The 11,756-nt window shown below is 35.3% G+C and overlaps 1 protein-coding gene and 1 non-coding gene across 2 annotated transcripts in view; one reads left to right on the top strand and one right to left on the bottom strand.

Annotated features, from left to right (window-relative positions):
• ADAMTSL1 (ADAMTS like 1) overlaps positions 1-11,756 on the bottom strand; it is a 1,070,304-nt gene that overhangs the window by 520,014 nt on the left and 538,534 nt on the right. The window lies entirely within an intron of this gene.
• Positions 1,552-1,658, top strand: LOC122737679. The gene has a single exon (XR_006354485.1). It is a non-coding gene; the product is annotated as a U6 spliceosomal RNA (small nuclear RNA).

The raw sequence follows: 11,756 nt of genomic DNA, 5'->3' as shown, positions 1-11,756 counted from the left end.
ACCTCTTACAATTTCAATTTCTGTGATATAGAAATACAGGCCAACTAAGTGAAACTTGTGCACCTCACGCCCATTTCCTATTCCTTCATTCCTATCTACCTTAGCCCAATCCCTCCCACATCCCAATCTATTTCTGTCTATCCCCTTCTATTGTGCCCTCTGAACCCACATTCTACTCAACACAATTCTTTTTTATTTTAGTCCATTTTTTATTATTGTATTTCTATCATCTGGGAGTCAGAGATACCTGATTCCATACAGTAGACATTTTATCTTTCCTAATCTTTTCCAGTATTGGTTGCATCTTTCCTCAGGCTTCCAAATGCACTATTCCATCAACCTCATATGCCCTTCCCCTAAGATCAGGAATTCAGAAGTTCTTTTATGGAATCATAAGTTGTTATAATTCCATCTCAACCTATTCTAGCAAAAACTTTTGCTGATTGGTGGACTTGTGAATTGATCCAACCATTCTGGAGAGCAATTTGGAATTATGTCCAAAGGGCTAGAGGGCTATGCATACCCTTTGACCCAGTAACACCACCACCAGGTCTATATTCCAAAGAGATTATAAAAAAGGTAAAAGGACCGACATGTACAAAAATATTTATAGCAGCTCTTTTTGTGGTAGCAAAGAATCGAAAATTGAGGGGATGCCCATCGATTGGGGAATAGCTGAACAAGTTTGTCATATATGAATGTAATGGAATACTATTGTGCCATAAGAAATGATGAGCAGGCAGATTTCAGAAAAACCTGGAAAGAGTTAAGTTGACTGATGCTGAATGAAGTCAGTAGAACCAGGAGAACACTGTACACAGTAACAACAATTGTGTGATCAGCTGTGATAGACTTGGCTCTTCTCAGCAATACAATGATCCAAGACAATTCCAAAGGACTCATGATTGAAAATACTCTCCCCATCTACAAAAAGAATTGTGGAATCTGAATGCAGATTGAACCATACTAATTTTACTTTTTGGTTGGTTTTTTTTCCTTTCTTGAGGTTTTTCCTTTTGTTCTGATTCTTCTTTCATAACATGACTAATGTGGAAATATGTTTAATGTGATTGTACATATATAACCTATATCAGACTGCTTGCTGTGTTGAGAAGGGAGGAGGGAAGGAAAAGAGAGAGAAAAATTTGGAACTCAAAATCTTATGAAAATGAATGTTGAAAACTATCTTTAAATGTATCTGAAAAAAAAAATACCAGGAAAAAACCCCCCAAAAACCTTTTGCTGAGCTTGTTCCCTGCTGATGTCAACAGTCAGTGAAACACTGCAAAAAAGTTTTTTGAATATTTAATTTTGTCATAGTCTCTGATAAATTTTAACATATGCATGGGAGACACCATATTTTGTTTTTAGTCAAATACTTTTATTAAAGTATGGAAACAATGGATACAGAAGGATTTTCTATATTCTATACCTTTAAGGAAAGTATATAATCACAAAAGTGGGTTCTAATATACAAAGTTCTCTGCAAAAACCTGTTTATATTCTTATATTTTCATTAAGGATAGCTTCAATGGGTGTACAGCCCATTCCATGCTTACTTAAGCAGCACATATACTAAAATTGGAATAATACAGGTATGATTAGCATGGCTCTTACTCAACAATGACATGTAAATTCATGAATTATTCCATATTTTTTGTTACATAATAGAAGATACAATTTAATACACAATCCTTTTTTGCCCTTTTTCTACTGAAATGTTCATGTTTTTTGATGATTAAGTTCATAATAAAAAAGAAAATATATTTTAAAGAAAAAAAGAAAGATTTAAATTTTTATCTTCTGTTTCTACATTGCCTGTTTCTTCTTGCATTTCTCCTCTAGCCAAATCTCAGAAAATCATCCCATGTAACAAAGAACTTTTTCTTAAAGAGGAAGAAAAACTTCAGAAAAATCAACTGACAGATCAAAAAAATAATCTGACACCATATGCAACATTCAACACCTTAAGAGCCCCAGATATGCAAAGAGCTGGGGGAGGGGATCTTCTATCTCTTCTAAGGGACAAATCTTGATCTTTATAATTTTGCATTATTCAGTTTAAGTTGTTTGTTGTTTCCATTTGTGTTGTTATAGCCAAAATGTATATGGTTTTTGCTGATTCACTTCACTTTGCACCAATTTATGCCTTTCCATGCTACTCTTTTTTGTGTTCACTTCTTATAGTTTAGTAATATTTCATTACACCCAATTGTTTAGTCATGCCCCAAGTGATAGAGATCATATTTATTTCTAGTTCTTTGTTACCACAAAAAGCATTTCATTAAATGTTCCAGCATATATAGATTGTTTCTTTCTTTCTTTCTTTTTTTTTTAATTTTAGCAGGGCAATGGGGGTTAAGTGACTTGCCCAGGGTCACACAGCTAGTAAGTGTCTGAGGCCAGATTTGAACTCAGGTACTCCTGAATCCAGGGCCGGTGCTTTATCCACTGCGCCACCTAGCTTCCCCATAGATTGCTTCTTAGGTCAGTCTAGGAGATCAATGATATCCTTGGGACATCAGTAATCTCTGGGTCAAACAAAGGAAGGGAAAATGTATCAACTTTAGTTGTATGATGTGAACTTGTTTCTGAGTAGTGCCAATTCACAGATCTACCAACAATGTATTAGTGTTTGTTTTCCAAAATTGCTCCAACATGGACTAGTCCCATCTTTTGTCATTTCTGTCAGTTTCCTAGGAGTGAGGGACAACTTCAGGGTTTTAAAATTTGCATATTTTATTCATTCCTGGTCAATGAATATTTATTAAATGTTTATCATGTGCCAGGTACTATGCTACACACTGGGGATACCTACAAAAAAAGGCAAAACAGAACAAAAGAAAAATCATTCCATGCTCTTAAGGAGATCACAGTCTAGTGGGAGAGACAACATGCAGACAACTATGCACCCATTCTCTCTACGTGTATACACACATACATGTGTGTATGTATGTCTATACATACACATTTATGTGTACACACATGCATGTAGTAATGCAGAGTTCCAAAGTTCTCCGTCTCGTTTTGTCTCCTAGTCATTGGAGTACAAATGGTAAGACAAAAGTCAGGACAACTGATGATGGCCCAGGATGCAGTGGATGCCTCTGGCCTTTTTAAACTCAAATATATGTTATAGTCTAAGAAAGAAGGCACTAAGATTGAGGGCTGGGAAAGGCTTCTTTTAGAAGGTGACACTTGAAGAAAACTAGGAGTAGGAGGTGGAGACAAGGAGAGAGAACATCTGATGCATGGGAATGCCCAGTGAAAATGCTTCAAGTCGGAAGATGGAGTGTCCTGTGCCAGCAAGAGCAAGTCACTGGACTATATAGCAAATGTGTATTTATATACATGTACACATATACATATGTACATACATACATACAGGAAGGAAGGGAACAAGGTTTAAGAAGACTGGAAAGGTACAAAGGCACCAGGTTAGGAATGACTTTAAATGCCAAACAGGGGATTTTTATATTTGATCATAAATGCAATAGGAAACAACTAGAGTTTATTGAATGGGTAGGGGGGAGGTGATGTGGTCAAATTTGTGCTTTAGGAAGATGAATTTGACAGCTGAATGGAGGATGGATTGGAATGTAGTGAGACTTGGGGCAAGGAGACCAACCAAAAAACTATTGCCATAGTCTAGTATTGAGGTGATATAGGGCCTGAATAGGGTGATTTCAATGTCAGAAGAGAGAAGGAGGCAAATAAAAGAGATTATATGAAGGCAGAAAAGACAAGGCTTGACAACAGATTATATGATTATATTTGGGCAGTGAGAAAGAGTGAAGAATCGAAGGTGGCATCTAGATTGCAAACCTTTGATATTGTAACAATTGGAGTGTGCCACCTGCTGTTGAGTTACTGTAGCAAAGTTCCGCCATGAGGAGAAGGCATCTGAGGGCAAGCCATGTGGCTTGGAAGGTCAGTTCCTTGGCATCAGGAAGTGATGTTTGTTTGTGGGTACTGTCTATCAAAGCTATCAGCCAATTAACTTGGAGGGGTTTGTGTGTGTGTGTGTGTGTGTGTGTGTGTGTGTGTGTTTGTGTGTTTGTGTGTATGGGCTGTCTTGGTTTTCGAGAAGGGGCTTCTGGGAGGAGGAAGGAAGCATTGGATCCTTTTTGTTCCTGACCTCACTATAGCAGGTCGGATGATGGGGTCTCTTAGAAATAGTTAGATTTTTACCTTTCTCTCTGATCATTAGATCCTAATGCTCTTTAATAAATGCTTAAAAGTCTAAACTCTTGCTAAAGCTTCTAATTTATTGGCGACCACTCATTAGTTATTTTAGACAGTATAGCTAGATAGCAACTTTACAATATGAATAATTTCCCCCAACTAACCACTTTCCATTTTATTATATATTAGGTGTCTCCAAAATCTAAGTGAAGTTTTACATTATTGTATTAATTTTTGTGTACTTTTCAAGTTCAACAAAAATATTTATTTTCGCTTTTTAAAGAATTTCATCCTCCATATATCCTTTTTTTTTCAGTAGTACATGGCAACTACACAAAAATTAACCGTGTGTTAGGGCATAAAAATCCCACAACCAAATGCAGATAAGCAGGCATATAAAGTGCATCCTTTTAAAACCATAATGTAATAACAGGCTATGGAAACAAATTAAAAATTAATTGGAAACAATAATCTAATCCTAAAGAATAAGTAGGTCAGAGAACAAATCTTGGAAATAATAGTTTCACTAAAAAGAATGACAAGAATGAGACAATACATTAACATTTATTGAAGTAGTGCATAGGGGAAAATTTATATCTCTAAAACTTATATCAATAAAATAGAGAAAGCACAGATCAATGAATTGGACATACGACTAAATCAAACTAAAGAAATAACAAATTAATAACCCCTAATCAAACACAAAATTGAAATTCCTGAAAATCAAAGGAGAGATTAATAAAATTTAAAGTAAGAAAGCCATTGAAATAATAAATAAAACTAGGACCTGGTTTTATGAAAAACTCAACAAAACAGATAAATCATTGGTTAATATGATTAAAAAGGAGGAAAAAACCAAAGTGCTGCTATCAAAAATGAAAAGGGTAAACTTATCACCAATGAAGAGGAAATTAAATCAATTATTAATACCTATTATACAGTTATTTTCCAATAAGTCTAACATTCTAAGCAAAATGGAGGAATATTTACAAAAATATAAATTGCTCAGATTAACAGAAGAAGAAATATTCAAAAGAACAATGAATTCCAATACTATATAAACTATTTGGAAAAAATAGGCAAAGATGTCCTAAAAAATCATTTTATAACACAAATATGATGCTGATCCCTAAAGCAGGAAGAACAAAAACAGGGAAAGAAAACTACAGACCAATTTCTCTAATGAATATTGATGCAATGTTTTTAAATAAAATACTAGCAAGGAGATAACAGTAATATATCATCACAAAGATCATATACTGTAATCAGGTGGGATTTATGCCAGGTATGCAGGATTGGTTCAATATTAGCAAAACTATCAGAATAACTGACCATATCAGTAACAAAAACAAAAAATTGTATCATTATCCCAACAGATGCTGAAAAAGGCTTTTGACAAAATAAAACACTCATTTCTATTAAAAACACTAGAAAGAATAGGAATAAATGGAGCTTTCTTTGAAGTGATAAATAGTATCTATTTAAAACAGCAGGCGTTATCTATAATAGGGATAAGATAGACTTCCTAATAATATCAAGGGTGAAGTAAAGGTGCCCATTATTACCACTATTATTCAATATTGTACTAGAAATGCTAGCTATAGCAAAAAAGACAAGAAAAACAAATTGAAGGAATTAGAACAGACGATGAGAAACAATACTATCACTCTCTGTAGATGATGACGGTATACTCAGAGAATCCTAGGAAATGAAGTAAACAAATAGATGAAATAATTAACTATAGCAAAGTTGCAGGATATAAAATAAACTCATAAATCATCAGCATTTCTATATATTACAAATAACATCCCAAAGGAGGAGACAGAAAAATCCCATTTAAAATAACAGCAGGGGCAGCTAGGTGGCGCAGTGCATAGAACACCAGCCCTGGAGTCAGGAGGACCTGAGTTCAAATTCGACCTCAGATACTTGACACTTACTAGCTGTGTGACCCTGGGCAAGTCACTTAACCCCAATTGCCTCAACAACAACAACAACAAAATAAATAAAATAAAATAAAATAAAATCATAACAGACAGTATAACATTGGGATTCTAATTCCTAAGAAAGTACAACATAGAATTTAAAAAAAGCTGCATATTTGTTTATTTAATTTTTATACAGAGTATATCATGCAAAATGCCAGGTTAGATGAATCAAAAGCCAGAATTAAAGCTGCCAGGAGAAATATCAACAATCTCATATATGAAGACAATACTACTCTGATGGCCAAAAAGTGAAGAGAAATTAAAAAGCCTCTTGATGAGGGTGAAAGAGGATAATGTAAAAGCTGGTTTGAAGCTTAACATTAAAAAAAAAAAAACAACTAATATCTTGGCAACTGGTTCCATCACTTCCTGAAAAATAGAGAGAGAAGATAAGGAAGCCATGTCAGATTTTTATATTCTTAGGCTCAAAGATCACTGCAGACAGAGACTGAAGCCATGAAATTAAATGATGCTTATTCCTTGGAAGTAAAGCTATGGCAAATTCGGACAGCACACTTAAAAGCAAAGATATTACCTTGTGGAAAAAGGTCCATATAGTCAAAGCTATGTTTTTTCCAGTAGTAATATATGGCTGTGAGAATTGGACTACAGGGAGTGCTGAGTACTGCTTAATAGATGCTTTCAAGTTGTGATTCTGGAGAAGCCTTTTGAGATTCCTTTGGATAGCAAGGAGACTAAATCACTGAATATTTACAGAAATTAATTCAGGCTATTCACTGGAAGCTCAAATACTGAAGCTAAAGTTTAAATATTGACCACAGAGTGACAAGAAAGGACTCATGGGGAAAGACCCTGATGTTAAGAAAATTTAAAGGAAAAGAAAAAGGGGTGGGAGAGGATGAGATAGTATATGGAAACAGAGGAAAGGAACTTAGACAGACTTCAAGAAGAACATGAACTTGGACAGACTTTGAGAGATAGCAGAGGATAGAAAGGCCTGGAATACTATGGTCCATGGCATCATGAAGAGTCAGACATGACCGAATGAATGACTCAGAAACAACATTAATAACAACAACTGCCAAGACAAACCTAGGAACTGTATGAACAGAACTATAAGCACTTCACACAGATAAAGTCAAATATAAACAATTGGAGAAACATTAATTGCTCATGTCTAGGCTGAGCCAATATGATAAAAAATCATGATTCAATAATTATTTTATAAACTTACTGTCCAATTTTAAAAGGCATTGTTTTTTCAGTGAGATTATGTATCTTTTTTCCATTTGGTCAGATGAATTTTTTAAGGAATTGTTTTTTTCAGTCAATCTTTGTGCTTCCTTTTCCAAGCTGCTGATTCTTTTTTCATAATTTTCTTGTGTTGCTTTCATTTCTCTCCCCATTTTTTCTTCTACCTTTCTCATCTGATTTTGACAATCCTTTTTGAGCTCTCTCCCCATTTTTTCTTCTACCTCTCTGAATTGATTTTTGTTTTGTTTTGTTTTGTTTTGTTTTTGTTTTTGCGGGGCAATGGGGGTTATGTGACTTGCCCAGGGTCACACAGCTAGTAAGTATCAAGTGTCTGAGACCGGATTTGAACTCAAGTACTCCTGAATCTAGGGCTGGTGCTTTATCTACTGCGCCACCTAGCTGCCCCCATGAATTGATTTTTAAAATCCTTTTTGGGCTCTTCCAAGAAGGCTTTTTGTTCTTGAGACCAATTCATCTTCCCTCTTGACGCTTCACCTGTAGGCAATTTGAGAGTATCGTCATCATCTGAGTTTGCGTTTGCCTCTTCCCTGGTGATGCAGAAGCTCTCAATGATAAGAGCTCTTTTTTGTTTCTTATTCATATTGCAGTTTTTTTTTTAAAGTTGAGATCTACTCTGGGGGCACTAGGATCCCTGTTTCAAGCTTCTTGTACTGGGGTATAGGGGCTGTGTCACTGGCTTTCAACACTGAGGCCTCTGTGGCTTGTAGATTTCTCACTGCCCTGGGCTTGTTCCTGGTGCACTGGAATGACCAGGCCTGGTTGCGGCTTTCCTGTGGGTGGCCCTCCAGATGACAGCCTGCCCTCTCAGCTGGTGCTCGTGAGTTTCACCACTGGCCTGCTATGCCACCAGCCTGTTGAGTCAGGATCCAGGGTCCTCAGTTGCTCGGATGTGGCCTACAGTTTCCTGCTGACTTGCCCTGACCCCGTCCATGCTGAGCCTCCCTCTTGCCTGAGTGAGACCAACCTTTCCTGAAGTCTTCTAAATTATCTCTGGTTGGAAGGCTGTGTCTCTCTGTCTCTTTGCAGGTTCTGTAGTTTCAGAATCTGTCCAGAGATTTGACTTAATGTTCTTTTTAAGGGAACCAAGGGAGAGCTCAGGTAACTAAATGGCTTCTCTCCACCATCTTGGCTCTGCCCCCCTATTTTATAAACTTAGAAAAAAATAATAAATTTAATCCAGAAGAACAAAAGGTCAAGAATATCAAGGGAATCAATGAAAGAAATGTGAAGGAAGATGGCTTTTCCTTTGCAGATCTCAAACTGTATTACAAAGCAGTCATCATTAAAACTAATCTTCTTGCTAAGCAGAAAGCAACTTGTTAAGAAATAAAGTGGTAGATTAGTGGAATATATTAAGTACACAATACACAGTAGCAGGTGACCATAGTAATCTAGTGTTTGATAAATGCAAAGACCCAAGCTTTTGGGATAAGAACTCACTATTTGATCAAAACTGCTGGGAAAACTGGAAAACAGTTTGGTAGAAAGTAAGCAGAGACAAACATTTCACACTGTTTACTAAGATAAGGTCAAAATGAGTACATGATATAGACAAAAAGGGTGATATTATAAGCAAATTAGCAGAGCACAAAATATTTTACCTGTCAGATCCATGGTTAAAGGAAGAAGTTGTAACCAAACAAGGGATAGAGTGCATTATGGGATATAAAATAGATAGTTTTGATTACATTAAAAGTTTTTGCACAAACAAAACCACTGCAGCCAAGATTATAAGGAAAACAGAAAACTCATGAATAATTTTATAGATGTTTCTTTCATAAAGGCCTTATTTCTTAAATATTTAAGGAACTGAGTCAAATTATATGAATATGAGTCATTCCCCAACTGAAAAATGGTCAAAGGATATGAACAGGCAGTTTTTATAAGAAGAAATCAGTTATCAATAGTCACATGAAAAACACTCTAAATCACCATTTATTAGAGAAATGTAAATTAAATACACTCTGAGATACCACTTCATACCCCTTAGATTGCCTAATATGACACAAAAGGAAAATGACAAATGTTGCAGGGGATGTGCAAAAATTGGGACACTAATGCATTTGGTTGGTAGAGTTGTGAACTAATCTAACCATTCTGCAGAACAGTGTAGAATTATACCAAAAAAGCTATAAAACTTTTACCCTTTGACCCAGAAATACCAATACTAGGTCTGAATCCCAAATAAATGTTTTAAAAAGGAAAAAGACCTATATATACAAAAATATTTATAGCAGCTCTTTTTACAGTTGCAAAAAATTGGAATTTGAAGGAATGCCCATCAATTGGAGAGTGGTTGAATAATTTGTGGTACATTATTTTGATGGAATACTAGTGTGCCATGTCAAGCAGGATGATGAGAAAAATGATTTCAGAAAAACTTGAAAAGACAAATGAACAGATGTAAAGTGAAGTGAGAAGAATGAGAAGAACATTTTACAGAAAAACAGTGATGATCAGTTGTGAATGACAGCTATTCTCAGCAATTCAATGACCTAAGACAATTCCAAAGGACTTATAATGAAAAATGCTATCCATTTCCAGAGAAACTGATGGAGTCTGAATGCAGATTGAAGTGTTTTGTTTTGTTCTATGTTATTTTCACAACATGGCTAATATGGAAATGTGTTCTGCATGACTGCACATGTGTAATCTATATTAAATTGTTTGCTTTCTCAGGGAGAAGAAAGGGGAAAGAGGGTTTGTAGAGAATTTGGAACCCAATTTTTAAAAAAATGAATGTTCAAAATCGTTTCTATAATTTAATTGAAAAAATAAAATATAAAAGATATCTTCCATTCATAGTTTTAAAGGGTATAAGATCTGTTTGTGGTAGATTTTTTTCCTCAACCTAATTTTGACAAGACTTGCTTTCTAGTTTTCCCTGTAGTTTTTATCAAATAGATGGTTCTTTCCAAGATAATTTATATTTTCAGCTTTATTAAATACTAGGTTATTGAGTTCAATTATTTCTGATTCTTCCATAGCTAATCTGTTTCTTCAATTCTCATCCATGTTTTTTTTGGTGAGGCAATTGGGGTTAAGTGACTTGCCCAGGGTTACACAGATAGTAAGTGTCAAGTGTCTGAGACCGGATTTGAACTCAGGTACTCCTGACTCCAGGGCCGGTGCTCTATCCTCTGTGCCACCTAGCTACCCCTATTCTCATCCATTTTACCAATACTAAATCATTATTATGACTGATACCTTATCGCTTGACATCTAGAAGTACTATTGCCGGTTCACAACAGATAATAGTCAATAAACATCTATCTAGAGCCTATCTATCTATCTATCTATCTATCTATCTATCTATCTATCTATCTATCTATCTATCTATCTATCTATCATCTCTATCTCTAACTATCTAGCTATCTATGTGCTAGGCACTGCACTAAGTTCCAATGATATAAAGGCAAAAGAGAGTTCTTGCCCCCAAGGAGCTTATATTCTAATGGAAGAAGACAGCATATCCAAAGAAGCTAAAGAGTAGAAATGGAGTCAGATATGTCTAGGGGTCATTAAAAAGTCCTGTGGGAAATGATGAAGTGGCTGTCCTAGGCCGCCCCCTTAAATGGAGGAGCTATGAGTTCTGCAATATCCATCTGCCACCCTCTTCAATCAAAGGCAGGGGTGATGAAGAAGTGTGAGGTTCAGAGATGAGGTCATCTTACAAGAAAATGGATTTCTGGAGAAAATGATGAAGTTCAGGAGAGAACAGTCATATAAGAAATTCATTCCTCCCCTTTCCCATTATTTCTTTTGACACAATAGATGTTTTGTAGCATAAAAGAATTTTATATTTCTGTTTAGCTCTTAAAAGTGTTTCTTTCATAGTATGGAATAGCACTAAAATGTAAATTAACTTTGAAAGTATCATTTCTTTGATAGTGGTATGACAAAGGCATAAGTTCTGGATGTACCTGTAAATATATTTTTCTTTGTTTCTTTAAGGATAATTTTGTATTTGAATCTATATAGTATGAAATATACTTTGGTAAATTGGCTTCCAAGGTTTTCATGCATTTTGCAATATTTTTTTGAATAGGGCTCTCCATTCTATTATTGCCTCCTGAATTTTCTTATCATTTTAAAGTGTTAATGATTTTGGTGGGCTTACTTTGTAGCTTGAAACTTTGCTGAAGCTCTTGACACAATTAGCTTCTATGCTGATTCTTTAGGATTGTCCAATTAAGTCATTATGTCATCTGTGAATCAGGATAGTTTTGTCTGAAGTCTTCCTTTACGATCTTAGTTTCTTGCTCTTGTAATATTGTTAGTACAGGTATGTCTAGAACTATATCAAATAACGTTGGGAGAAGAGGGCATTCTAGATTGACTCCTGTA

The sequence above is a fragment of the Dromiciops gliroides genome, chromosome 1, assembly GCF_019393635.1.
Source record: "Dromiciops gliroides isolate mDroGli1 chromosome 1, mDroGli1.pri, whole genome shotgun sequence".
Taxonomy (NCBI): Eukaryota; Metazoa; Chordata; class Mammalia; order Microbiotheria; family Microbiotheriidae; genus Dromiciops; species Dromiciops gliroides.
Note: the sequence above shows the minus strand (reverse complement) of the source record. Positions and strands in the feature narration are given on the sequence as shown.